This window comes from Staurois parvus, unplaced genomic scaffold (genome assembly GCF_062004578.1).
Source record: "Staurois parvus isolate SC_StPar_1 unplaced genomic scaffold, SC_StPar_1.0 ptg000513l, whole genome shotgun sequence".
Lineage (NCBI taxonomy): Eukaryota > Metazoa > Chordata > Amphibia > Anura > Ranidae > Staurois > Staurois parvus.
The window spans coordinates 1,314,794-1,329,566 of record NW_028318309.1 but is presented as its reverse complement, the minus strand read 5'-3'; the positions used below and the strand labels follow the sequence as shown (position 1 = coordinate 1,329,566).

Sequence of the window (14,773 nt, the reverse complement as noted above, 5' to 3'; positions counted from 1 at the left end):
CATCACCTTACCCTGCCAGACCGGTTTTGTCAGATTCCAGATGAAACTTGTATGGGATAATCTTATCTTCTCTCATCCTTTTCCTTCCTCGCCCCCTCTATTGCCCCCATCTCTGCTCTCCTCTTTCCCCTCCCTCTCTGGTGGTATGAGACTCAGTACAAGGAGTCCCCTTTCCCTCTCCTCTCCCCTCTCCTTTCTCCTTTCCCCTCTCCTTTCCCCTCTCCTTTCCCCTCTCCTTTCTCCTTTCCCCTCTCCTTTCTCCTTTCCCCTCTCCTTTTCTCCTTTCCCCTCTCCTTTTCTCCTTTCCCCTCTCCTTTTCTCCTTTCCCCTCTCCTTTTCTCTCTCCTTTTCTCCTTTTCCCTCTCCTTTTCTCCTTTCCCCTCTCCTTTTCTCCTTTCCCCTCTCCTTTTCTCCTTTCCCCTCTCCTTTTCTCCTTTCCCCTCTCCTTTTCTCCTTTTCTCCTTTCTCCTCTCCTCTCCCCTCGCCTTTCCCCCCTCGCCTTTCCCCCCTCGCCTTTCCCCCCTCGCCTTTCCCCCCTCGCCTTTCCCCCCTCGCCTTTCCCCCCTCGCCTTTCCCCCCTCGCCTTTCCCCCCTCGCCTTCCTCGTTTCCTTCCCCTCGCCTTCCTCGTTTCCTTCCCCTTTCCCTTCCCCTCTCCCTCCCTTTTCCTTCCCCTCTCCCTCTCTTTTCCTTCCCCTCTCCCTTTCCCCTTTCCCCTCTCCCTTTCCCCTTTCCCCTTTCCCCTCTCCCTTTCCCCTTTCCCCTTTCCCCTCTCCCTTTCCCCTTTCCCCTCTCCCTTTCCCCTCTCCCTTTCCCCTTTCCCCTCTCCCCTTTCCCCTCTCCCTTTCCCCTCTCCCTTTCCCCTCTCCCTTTCCCCTCTCCCTTTCCCCTCTCCCTTTCCCCTCTCCCTTTCCCCTCTCCCTTTCCCCTCTAGATAGAGATATATTTGGGATCATTTACACACATATATATATTAGTGGGAACTCGCTTCAAAATGTTAGAGCTTTTCTTGTTAAAGCACACAGCAACTCACTTCTTTAAGGTCCTTTTTGCCCATTTTTATTTAAAAGAAAAAAGTTCCATAAAAAAAAATGCTTCCCACGCAGGGGTATCCACCATCAAGCAAATTAAACAGTATTCAGCCTCCTGGCTTGTACGCAGTTTTATGTCTGTCTCCTGCAGACTCTTCCCAAAATATGGCTCTCGCACACAGCTGGCCACTAGCACACAGCTAGTCTTGACTTCCACCTCTCCTTGGTGAAGCCCACCTGACTCCAAGGCAGAGACCTCCTGTCTGCCAGGGTGGAGCCCTCCTGACTCCTATCTGCGGGGGTGGAGCCTAGAACCATGGTTAGGCCTATAACATTATATATATTTCTAAAGGTGCTATTGACATGAAATGTTCACCACGTGTCAGTAACAACCCATGCAATCCATACATACAAAGAAACCAGAACAAATACGTTCAGAGATTATGTGTAATAAAATGGAATAACAAAAGGGAAAAAGTATTGAACACGCTAACTGAAATTTATTTAATACTTCATACAAAATCCTTTGTTGGTAATGACAGCTTGAAGACACCTCCTGTATGGAGAGACTAGTCCCATGCATTACTCAGGTGTGATTTTGGCCCATTCTTCAACACAAACAGTCTTGAAATCTTGAAGGTTCTGTGAGCCTTTTCTATGAATGTTGATCTTTACTTCTTTCCAGAGATTTTCTATTGGATTCAAGTCAGGTGGTTGGCTGGGCTATTTCTAGCAGCTTTATTTTCTTTCTTTGAGATCAGTTGAGAGTTTCCTTGGCTTTGTGTTTGGGATCATTGTCTTGATGAAATGTCCACCCTTCTTTCATCTTCATCATCCTGGTAGATGGCAGATTTTTATCAATAATCTCTTGGTACATTTTCCCATTCACCCTTCCTTCAATGATATAAAGTTTGCCAGTGCCATATGCTGAAAAATTAGCCCCATACCATGATGTTCCCACCTCCAAACTTCACTGTTGGTATGGTGTTTTTGGGGTGATGTGCAGTGCCATTTGTCCTCCAAACATGGTGTATTATGGCATCCAGAGAGTTCGATTTTGGTCTCATCTGACCAGACTATATCCTCCCGGCTTTCACAGGCGTGTCTAAATGTTGTGCAGCAAATGTTAAACGAGCTTCAACATGCTTTTTCTTCAGCAATGGAGTCTTGCGTGGTGAGCGTGCATACAGGCCATGGTGGTTGAGTGCATTACCTATTTTTTTTTCTTTGAAACAATTGTACCTGCTAATTCCTGGTCTTTCTGAAGCTCTCCACAAGTGGTCCTTGGCTGTTGGACAACTCTTCTGATAATTCTTTCCCCGTCCGAGTTATGGTCTCAAAGGTGTTTACTGGAACATTTAGAAGTTTTGAAATCCTTCTGTAACCAATGCCATCAGTATGTTTTGCAACAATAAGGTTGCAAAGGTCTTGAGCGAGCTCTTTGCTTTTACCCATGATTAGATGTTGCTCGTGGGACACCTTGGTAATGACACCTTTTTATAGGCCATCAGTTGAGACTGATCCAGCTGATATTAATTTGCACTGACAAGGGGCAGGATTGTTTTCTAATTACTGATTTCACCTGGTGTATTAGCTTTCCATGCCTTTTTTGCGCCTCCCTTTCTTCATGTGTTCAATACTTTTCCCCCGTGTCATTCCATTTTATTACACATAACATCATTTCTGAACTTTTTTTTTTGTTTCTTTGTATGTATGGATTACATGGGTTGTTACCAACATGTGAACATTTCAAGTCAATAGTACCTTTTAGAAAATGTTTACTGAGAAAAATGGTGACATGTTCAATACTTATTTTACCCGCTGTTTGTTTTTGTGTGTTTGTGTGTATTTACCCCCCCCCCCTTCCTGAACAGGCTATTTTTTGTGATATGGCGCTGCGTTACTTAAACAATTGCGCAGTCATGTAACGCTGCACCCAAATGAAATTTATGTCCTTTTTTCCCACAAATAGATCTTTTTATCGGTGGTATTTGATCACCTCTGCGGTTTTATTTTTTGCGCTATAAAAAGACTGACCATTTTGAAAAAAAAAAGTGTTTTTGACTTTTTACTATTAAACATGGCCAGTAAAAAATGTAAAATAAATTTAGGCCAAAATGTATTTTGCTACATGCCTTTGCTAAAAATAATCCCAATACTGTACATGTAAATTGAGTTACGTGAAAGCTATAGCATCTACAGGCGGTGTATATATACTGGAATTTTTATTTATTTTTTTTCATACTATACATGGTGGTGATCAGCGACTTATAGTGGGACTGGGGGGGCTGACTGTCACTGACATTCCCAGGGACACTAACACAGTGATCAGTGCTAATAAAAAGCACCGACACTGTACTAATGACACTGGGCAGGAAGGGGTTAACATCTGGGGCGATCAAAGGGTTAACTGTGTGCTGTGCTTTACTGTGTAAGCGCACTGCTTTGCATTGCTCTGCTATGCAGAGCGATACAAAGCAGCGTGCTGGAGCTGACGGGGGGGGGGGGGGATCTGTACTGTTTATATACAGACCTATCCCCCGTCAGTGGTACTTGGAGATCACGCCCCCTACCTGGAAATAGAATATCACGTGTATATGTATATGTGATTTTGCGCAGCCCTTTAGCAGTAGTTTTACTATAGGGCGGCTGGGAAGCTGTTAAAATGGCAATTAAAGGTTAATTATAGTAGTTGCCAAAATGAATAATTGCCAGAAAGAAGCCTTAACTGCACCAATGCCACAAAAAAAAATCCCGGTTATAATATGCCCAACAACACCTTGGCTCATCTCACAACTTCTGGCACACTGTAATCTGGAGTGACGGGACCAAAACAGAGCTTTATGGGCACAACCATAAGCACTATGTTTGGAGAGGGGTCAACAAGGCCTATAGCAACAAGAATACCATCCCCTCTGTGAAGCATGGTGGTTCACTGATGTTTTGGCTTGAAAGTCACAGGGAATCTTGTGTAAATTGATGGCAAGATGAATGTAGCATGGTATCAGAAAATACTGGGCAGACTTTCCAGCGTGATAGTGACTCTAAGCACAAGGTCAAGTTTGAACGGGGTCATTTTATTTGTTTACTTGTTGCTATCTTTTGTTTAATGATTGTGCCTTCTGTTATGAAGTTGAATATGAATCCCATCAGAAACAAAAGAAGTGTGTTTTGTCCGTTCGTGCTTTCTTTAAAATGGTACATGCTGTATATTAGCAATTCTCCAAGGGGATGCAAACTTTTGAGCACCGCTGTATATGTACTTATATCTACAATACAAGAAAGATTGGCCTGGAAATCATAACATAGGGTACTTTTTGTCCCCTATGAGATGAAAAAAAAAAAAAGTTAAGTCAAAAAAATTTTTTTTTATTTTAAAAAAAATAATTTATTTTATTAAAAAAAATGTATAAAAAAAAATGTAATTAAAAAAAATTCAAGTTACATCCAAGCATATAACCCCCCCCCCAACATTTTTCAAGGCCCCCCACCCCCCACATATGTCCGCTAGTGCTGGGAAGCCTACGCATGACACCGTCAATTGTGATACACGTTACATATCGCCATGCTCGCCAGAATGAGAACAATAATTCTAGCACCAGACGTCCTCCGTAACACTAAATTGATGATCTATAAGGGGTTTTAAAAGTGTCACCTATAGAAAATACCTCTGGCAGCGAAAGGGATAAAGGAGAAGTCCGACACTCCCCTTTCCTGACAAGCAACCAGTCGGTGCTCATTACACTGCAAGGTCTCTCCCCTCCTTGCTAGTCCCTGTTACGGTGCTGAAGACAGGCAGGGAGGGGAGGAGGAGATAATCAGCGCAATGTTAAAAATATCAAACATTTAAGTCGCCATAAAGCTCCTTTTGTTTTTAAATCCCCAGACATTACTTAAAGCAGATTTAAATACGGTTTTGGTTAAAAAAAATTTTTCATCAGGACAAGTAGATTGTCATGAGGGACAAGTAGATTGGGGCACAAATTTATTCCCAGGACAGGTAGTTATTTCTAAACAATTTCCGTGTGTGTGCATTTGTATCTATGTGTGTTTGTATGTGTGTGTATATCCAGATATTATATATATATATATATGTGTGTGTGTGTGTATGTGTATATGTGTGCTTGTGTGTGTATGTATGTATGTATGTATGTGTGTGTGTGTGTATATATATATATATATATATATATATATATATATCTTTTTTTGTTTTTCTTTTTTTAGCCCTAAGGCCTCATGCACACAGGACGTTTAACCATTTCAATACCGGGCAATTTTACACCTTCCTGCCCAGGCCATTTTTCAGGTTTCAGCGCTCTCACACTTTGAATGACAATTGCGCGGTCATACAACATTGTATCCTAACTAAAATTTTATCATTTTCTTCATACAACTAGAGCTTTCTTTTGGTGGTATTTAATCACCGCTGGGGTTTTTATTTTTTGCTAAATTAACAAAAAAAGACCAAAAACTTTGGGAAAAAAAAACACGTTTTTCTTTGTTTCTGTTATAAAAGTTTACAAATAAATAATTGTTCTTCATAAATTTAGGCCGAGATGTATTCTGCTACATGTCTTTGGTGAAAATAACCCAAATTAGGATGTATTATTTAGTCTGTAGGAAAGTTATAGAGTTCACAAACTATGGTATAGATCTGAATATTGATCAATCCTGAAGTACTGACAGCCAATCTAATTTCTTGAGGTCCAAGAATGTCAGAACAGTACAGATATCCCCCAAATGACCCCTTTTTGCAGAGTAGACAGTCCGACGTACTTCATAAGAGGAATGGCAAGTTTTTTCAAGTTGTATTTTTTTTGTCATAATTTTTCGGAAAATGAAAAAATGTAAAAAAGTATTTTCACTATTTTTTTTTTTTTTTTACATACTGTCACCAGTGCAGTACAGCGTCATCATATAACTGGCATGGTGGTGAACAGGGACACTGACTGGTGACCGTATGGAAAAAAAAAAATATATATATTTTTTATTTTTTTATTAATTTTTTATTTCATTTTTTTTTTTTTAAGATTTTTTTTTTCATATTTTACTATGACCAAAGTAGTACAATGTTACCATAGTAACATTGTACTACTTTGGGGAAGTGATCAGTATTTTTTTTTTTTTTTACACAATTTGCTTATAGCAAAGAATTACTTTGCTATAAGCAAGCATTCACCTGAATGACATCGATTCATTCAGGTTTTTTTTTTTTTTTTGTGCTTAGCTGTGATTTGGCCACAGCTAATCACATGACATGTGCATGTGATTAGCTGTGACCATTCACAGCTAGACACTAGTATACAATGGATGGCATGAATGAAGCCATCCATTGTATACAACTGTCATGTGACACAGCAGGTCACATGGTACCGGCAACGGGGGCCGGTACTCAGATCTGTGATCGGCCGTGTCCGAGGTACACGGCTGGTGACAGATCGCGCCGCTGCTCTGCAACCGTGCGAACTGCGCATGTGCGGGAGGACGCCAAATGGCGTACACACCGGAAAGCTACAGCATTTTTGCGGCCGCCAAACGGCTATAGGCCGGGCGGCTAATGGTTCATTAAAAAAAAAAAAAGTTCCCCTAAAAGCCTTCCTCCTGGCAGTAGTGTTTTTGCAGAAAAAATGCCTGGCGCTTGTAGAAGTATTGAGCGCACGTTTACAAGCATCAAGCACCTGGGTGTTAATTCGTTTAATTGGTCAGAATAATAATTTTTTCTGGCCATTGAAATGAAGACACTCAAGCATGAAACGCCTCTATCATTAACACACGTGTAGGTTAGACACATCAAGCTTTTTTTTTCTGCCAAAACGCTGCTGCTCTTGGACACACTGGCTTCTGTCCGTAAACGTTCTTGCCACTAAAAGCTCCTAAGAAGTCTGTGCAGGCATGAACACATAGGATAACATGGACAGCCGTTTACAAGCATTAAAAAAAATAAAACCGTCTGGCGCCCCTAAAAGTGGCTGCAAAAATGCCCAGTGTGCATGAAGCCAAAAAAATAAAGAAGGATGGAAAATATGCTGAATGTCACTGTGTGATTTTAATGTGAAAGCAGAAGCCTGGTAATGTCTGTGTTTTATAGGGGAGGTTGCTGGTTCAGGCCAGCAGTTGGCTGTTTATCACCCTGTGTCAGGTTTGTTTTTGTTATAATATTGTGTGCAGTTGAGTTTGAGTGTTTTGGTTTGTGATAACAGCCTCCCTGTGTGTGTGCTTTTTGCTGCAGAGTAAGTGGGAAATCTTCCGCTGAAGATAAAAGGCAAATGAGATAACTACAGCCTGTATTTTTGAGACCGCCCCTTTTCAACCGGAGTGCCTTTAGGGTTTTTTTCCAGGGGTGCCTTGGCAAAATGCCTATTAATTGCCCAAAAATTGTATACGCCATGTGGATGAAACCTGCCTTTTAGTTACACAGTCACAGGTTTTCATTGTGCACCATTACATACAACCTTCCAGCCACCAGCATCTAACCAATGATATCATCAGTTGTCTGACGCCTACACCACATTTTGGTTTGCCCCTCCCCTGTCCCTCTCCATCAGCACTGGGGTCACATCAGCTTAGAGAGGGAGAAGAGAAACATCGGAATACTAGTCATTACCAGTGTGCAAATTTGAGTTTGCTTTGGAAGAATAAATCGCCTCTAATGTTGGGTGTTCTGCAGTGGATATAAAAAGTCTACACACCCCTGTTACAATATCCGCTTTCTGTGATGTAAAAAAATGTGACAAAGATAAATCATTTCAGAACATTTTCCACCTTTAATGTGACCTATAAACTGTACAACTCAGTTGAACAACAAACTGAAATCTTTTAGGTGGAGGGAAGTAAAATAAAAAAACTAAAATAATATGGTTGCATAAGTGTGCACACCCTTAAACTAATTCTTTGTTGAAGCACCTTTTTGATGTGATTCCAGCACTCAGTCTTTTTGGGGATGAGTCTATCAGCACGGCACATCCTGACTTGGAAATATTTAATCACTCTTCCTTGCAAAAACACTCCAGATCTGTCCGATTTCGAGGGGCATCTCCTGTGCACAGCCCTCTTCACATCACCCCACAGATTTTCGATCAGATTCAGGTCTGGGCTCTGGCTGGGCCATTCCAAAACTTTCATCTTCTTCTGGTGAAGCCATTCCTTTGTTGATTTGGATGTATGCTTTGGGTCGCTGTCATGCTGAAAGATAAAGTTCCTCTTCATGTTCAGCTTTCTAGCAGAAGCCTGAAGGTTTTGTGCCAATACTGACTGGTATTTGGAACTGTTCATAGTTCCCTCTACTTTGACTAAGGTCCCAGTTCCAGCTGAAGAAAAACAGCCCCAAAGCATGATGCTGCCACCACCATACTTCACAGTGGGTATGGTGTTCTTTTGGTGATGTGCAGTGTTGTTTTTGCGCCAAACATATCTTTTGGAATTATGGCCAAAAAGTTCAACCTTGGTTTCATCAGACCAGAACACATTTTCCCATATGCTTTTGGGAGACTTCAGATGTATTTTTGCAAAATTTAGCCGGGCTTGGATGTTTTTCTTCATAAGAAAAGGCTTCCATCTTCCACTCTACCCCATAGCCCAGACATACGAAGAATACGGGAGATTGTTGTCACATGGACCACACAGCCAATACTTGCCAGATATTCCTGAAGCTCCTTTTAATGTTGCTGTGGGCCTTTTGACAGCCTCCCAGACCAGTTTTCTTCTCATCTTTTCATCTATTTGAAGGGATGTCCAGTTCTTGGTAATGTCACTGTTGCACCACATTTTCTCCACTAGATAACTGTCTTCACTGTGTTCCATGGTATATCTAATGCCTTGGAAATTCTTTTGTACCTTTCTCCTGACTGATACCTCTTAACAGTGAGATCCCTCTGATGCTTTGGAAGTGCTCTGCGGACCATGGCATTTTGCTGTAGGATGCGACTAAGAAAATGTCAGGAAAGACCTACTAGAACAGCTGAACTTTAGTTGGGGTTAATTAGAGGCACTTTAAATGATGGCAGGCGTGTACTGACTCCTATTTAACATGATTGTGAATGTGATTGCTTAATTCTGAACACAGCTATGTCCCCAGTTATAAGAGGGTGTGCACACTTATGCAACCACATATTTTAGTTTTTGATGTTTACTCCCCCCCTAAAAGATTAGTTTGTTTTTCAATTGAGTTGTACAGTTTATAGGTCACATTAAAGGTGGAAAAAGTTCTCAAATTATTTAACTTTGTCTCCTTTTTTTTACATCACAGAAACCTGACATTTTAACAGGGGTGTGTAGAATTTTTATATCCATTGTACATGTGTAGATGTTGCTTCGTGTTTCACATTTTAGAATGGGGTGCCCCGAGATTGTGCATAAAGGGCGCCTTGGCTGAAGTAAGGTTGAGAAATGTTCTTCTCGACTTCTACAACCAAGAACATTTTATGTACTACATGGGGAACTAGACAGCAAGTGTACTTTTTGACCTCCAGGTATTATTATACGTATTGTTTTGGTTGTTTAATCATTTACTTTTATGCTGTTTAACATATTAAAGCTAAACTCCATATATATGGCTGTTTGCAGATGAAATGCATATACACAAAGGCAATGTTTTACTTTCCAAAGGATTTGTATTTCTGTCCCATCAGTCCTGAGATTTACACAGCTCCTCCAAACAACACAGCCATATCTGGCAGGATATGAGACCTGATTATTCTCAGCTGCAATTACACCAAAGCTAAAAGCTGAACGCAAAGTATGATCTTTATGGAATACTTGCATTGATCCAGCTTGGCACAATGTAAGTCTGCATATATTATAACATATTATCTGACAGACTGTGGTGCAAGCTGACAATCACTGTAGTAGTTAACTTACAAAGCCATCCACAACTCGGCCCCCAGCTATATCACCAACCTATTCTCATAATACCAACCAAATTGTTCTCTTCATTCCTCCCAAGATCTCCTGCTCTCTAGCTCCCTTGTCACCTCCTCCCATGCTCGTCTCTAGGACTTCTCCCAAGCATCTCCCATCCTCTGGAACTCCCTTCCCCAATCTGTCCGGCTGTCTACTTCTAGGCGTTTCCCGAGAACGTTTCTCTTCAGAGAAGCCTATCCTGCCCCACCTAACAACTGTACTTAAACTTTCTCCATCAGCTCATCCGCCTCAGTTATTACCTTTTGTATCACTTGACCCTCCCGTTAGATTGTAAGCTCTAATGAGCAGGGCCCTCTGATTCCTCCTGTATTGAATTGTATTGTAACTGAACTGTTTGCCCTCACGTTGTAAAGCGTAGCGCAAACTGTCGGCGCTATGCAAATCCTGTATAATAGTAGTAGTTGCTGCTACTACAGCGATATCTTTCTGGTCCTGTGTGGAGCAGCTGTACACACTGACCACGGGGGGTTGTATGCTCGGCACTGCTACCATTTAAAGGATACTCTGCCTTTTTTTCCCCAATTTATTTATTTAAGGTACTTGTATAGCGCCGTCAATTTAAGCAGCGCTTTACATATATAGTACATTCACATCAGTCCCTAACCCTCACGGAGCATACAATCTACGGTCCCTAACTTACATTCATACATACACATACTAGGGACAATTTAGACAGGAGCCAATGAACCTACCAGCATGTCTTTGGAGTGTGGGAGGAAACCGGAGTACCCAGAGGAAACCCACGCAGGCACAGGGAGAACATGCAAACTCCAGGCAGGTGGTGCCGTGGTTGGGATTCGAACCAACGACCCTAGTACTGCCAGGCGAAAGTGCTAACCATTTAGCCACTGTGAAATGTAAGTTTCTCTTTGGTGGGATGAGGTGGGGATCATGAGGTCATCACCACTCCTCTGCTCTCTTTTCAATCAGAGAACTCCTTGTATGAACTGAAAAAAATAAAAGGCCTCTATAAATGGTAGCAGTGCCCAGCGAGCAGTCTTTTTGGTCAGTGTGCAGTGGGGAAGCCGCTCAGCACTGGACCCAGAAGATTGCAGTAATTGTTCCAACTACTACAGTGATTGGCTGCTTCCCCAGCAGTTCCTCAGGTTGGAGATATGCAGATTTGCATTGTGCCAAGCTGCCCCAGTGTAACTATACAATAAATATCATAGCTGGAGGTCAACTTTAAAGTGGAACTTTCGAAAAAAATTAATTTGCAAGTAAGCAGGATTTTTAATGCAGGAGGAACAGACTACTATGTGAAAGGGATTTGTGCTTGTAATGATCACTGGTAGGTTCCGGTTCCCCATTAGGCCTAAGAGACTGTGTTCTGGAAGGAAGAAATTAGCATGCACACACAGGTTTCCAGAAGACAATCTGAATCTTTATTCGTAGATTCTACTTCTTATATTGTAACATAGAAAACCATGCAATATGATTTCGCTGGATACTTGTCATGACTGTGAATGTGAGATTTCTCAGACCTTGAAATCAGTTACAAGTAACCAACAGTTATTTTCCTATTGGACAGAAGTATTTGACTTTTAACTAAATCATAGCAGAAACAAATGCTGTTAATACAAAGAAATAACTGGATACTTTCCCTGCCTCTACCAAGACTAAGCTAAGATAAAAAACAAAAGAATGTGTGAGCACAGTTCTGTAACACATAACTGACACAGCATATTTTCATTAACTCATTCTGGGTATAATACAAAACAGTTAATCAACATGGAATACAAGAAACAACATGGAGTGGGGAAAACAAATTGACAGTCAAAAAAGACATACATTTCCCTTCACTATGTCCTATGTACTATTTTACTTTGCAGTGTACAGGAAGGGTAGGCAGGTAAGAAGCTTTAGAGCGCATGCACAGCTCCATGTACATTTCCGTCAGTGTCGAGATGTCCTCTCCAAATGGCTGGAGATCAGTACCTTGAAGCAGACCAGCCAAAGTTGTCAGAGGCCAGCAGTGAGCTGAGAAGCAACTGTAAGCTCCAAGGAGCAGGGCCCTCCTAACCCTCTTGTATTGAACTGTATTGTCTCCGTTATATTGTAAAGCGCTGAGCAAACTGTTGACGCTATCAATCCTGTATAATAGTAATAATAATAAAAGTGGCTTGCTATGGGGACACTCGGCAGTCGGGAGGCTCCAGAGGGTGACCTGAGAAAAGGAGGTTCTGGGTTGCCCTGTGCAAAAACATTGCACAGAGCAGGCAAGTTGAACATGTTTGTTATTTCATTTTTTTTTTTAAATTGTGCCTTTTTAGAATCTCTTTAAATTCAGCTTGGACCAACGTAACTATATACTGTACCTGGTCCGTGCCAATAAAAAAAATAAAATAAATAATATTGTCTTTAATATCACTTTACAGTGGAAGTAAACCCCCCACTGGACACTTGTACCTACAGGTAAACTTATAATAAAGCTCACCTGTAGGTACAAGGAAAATCTTCTAAATGTGCACCGAGATATGCAGTGTCCCTGCAGTCGGTGACGTCACCGACACATGTGCTCTAAAAGGACGGCATACCCGTACCATTCCTTCAGAGCTCTGTGTTGTGGCTGAGAGTCGTGCGCGCATGCATGAGAGCGACTACGTTGTGGCTTGGCAAATCAAGCAGCCAGAGCCTGTGAACGCGGAAGGAAGACTGTGAACATGGCAGCGGTGACAGCACGATGATGGAGGGCTTTGTAACTAAGGTAGATATTTCATTATGTATTATTTATTTCAGGTACTTCTATAGAGCCATCAATTTTATGCAGTGCTTTATATATATATATTGTACATTCACATCAGTCCCTAACCCTCAAGGAATGTACAATCTAAGGTCCCTAACCCTCAAGGGGTGTACAATCTAAGGTCCCTAACTCATTCATACATATACATACTAGGGCCAATTTAGACAGCAGCCAATTAACCTACTAGCATGTCTTTTGGAGTGTGCGAGTAAACCGGAGTACATGGAGGAAACCCACGCAGGCACAGGGAGAACATGCAAACTCCAGGCAGGTGGTGCCGTGGTTGGGATTCGAACCCACGACCCTAGTACTGCCAGGCGGAAGTGCTAACCATCTAGCCGCTGTGCTGCCCACATTACTATCACATTATGACATTACCTTGCAGGGAGAAGACTTTTTTTGTTGTTTTTGTTTTTTTTAAGTCAAGTTTACTACCGCTTTAGTTGGTTATATTGTTATAGTTTTTACCAGCTCCTTATTTTAAAGCAATCTTCCACTTTAAATTGGACTAATTAGACTACGTCGTCTTTTAGCACTCTTGTTGCTTCCTTTTTAAATAAGGGGGCCCCTTCGGGATTGGAGCTTCTGTACATGAGAATGTATTTCAGGGCAAATCTGTCTGCTGATTAGAGATGGAAGTGGTTTAATATCATAACATCACCCAGATGACTGTTTGAGTCTTTTAATATATAGATCAATACTTTGAAATGTTATCTGCAGCACGCAGTGTTTCAATTTATCCTAATAGGTTCAGAGTCCTGTTATGTATTATATGATCACTGAGGAAGGAAATAGTCTGTTGATTTTAGATTTAATAAATTATTAAATCCTTTTTAACCCTGTGGTGTTTTTTGTTTTGTGTTGTTGTGGTGTTGTGTTTTTTTGTTTTTTTTTTTAAATTCGAGTTTAGGCTGCACTTGGGCTATTGTCTTGATTTTTTTTTTTCACTTTAGTGGTTTATCCCCCAGATTTTGTCAGTGTACATGTTGCAAGTTTTAATCTTCTATCTATCATAATACTGTGCAGTGAAACACTGCAGATGTTCAGCGCACTTGAGAAGAGAGAATCCCCTGGAGGCACCGTGATACCATGATGCTTCTCTTAGATTCTCTATAGTACTGACAATTCACTTCATCAATAAAAGAAAAGCCAGTTCTGTTCATAACATAGCCGTGGATATTGAAGGGAGCACCAGACTTGCATGTGATCTCCCCACTTGGGCAGTGATAAAGACCCAATCGGGGCTCAAATTTTACCTCATTGTGTCTACAACTAAAAATTGTTATAATCCATAAAGGGAATACATATTAATGACAATGCTTGCAAACCAATTCTAATTCTTTTTTTTTTCTAGCCAGTCTTGTGATTTACATTCCTTATTATAATGAGGCATAGCCAGGCAGATATTTATATTACTTCCTTTTTTAATTTTTATCTCTCTTGGGTGCATCTTTTCGTCCACACAGGTGTACTACAGCGTATTCCTTTGTAACGACCGTGTTTACCCACACAGGGATGTACAGATGTTCCATGGATCCCCATGCAGGCAGTCCTATTCATGGCGATTGGGATTCAGCCACTGCTCCCTATCTGACATCTGTGCCGGTGCACCTGCAAGGCCCAAACACAGACCATGTGTTTTTGGGGCCATGCACCCACACGGATGTCAGATTGGGAGCAGCGGCTGAATCCTAATTGACATGACTAGGACTGCCTACTCAGAAATCGGACATGACTCTTTTTCAAACCGAACTGAATCTGCATTGAATCCACAGCAGCAGTGCACCAGTCATATGTGAACACAAGTGTATGATCCAAACGCACACGTTCCTGCGTTAAAAATGGCTGTGAGTATAAGTGGGTGCTGCAGTGACCGTTGGCTGGAACCGAACAGAATCAGCAAGGGAGAATGTCACCAGCACACCGAGGATCACCAATATGGGTCCAAAGGTTTTAATAAACCATCACATAGTTACAACAAGGCAACGTTTCGGAGTCTCGCAGGACCCCTTCATCAGGCAAGTGATCCTCGGTGTGCTGGTGACATTTTTTCCAGTCATATGTGAACAAGCAGCACAG

The 14,773-nt window shown here is 41.6% G+C and overlaps 1 protein-coding gene across 4 annotated transcripts in view; it reads left to right on the top strand.

The window, feature by feature from the left end:
• Positions 1 to 14,773, top strand: part of WDR7 (WD repeat domain 7) — a 591,021-nt gene that overhangs the window by 558 nt on the left and 575,690 nt on the right. The window lies entirely within an intron of this gene.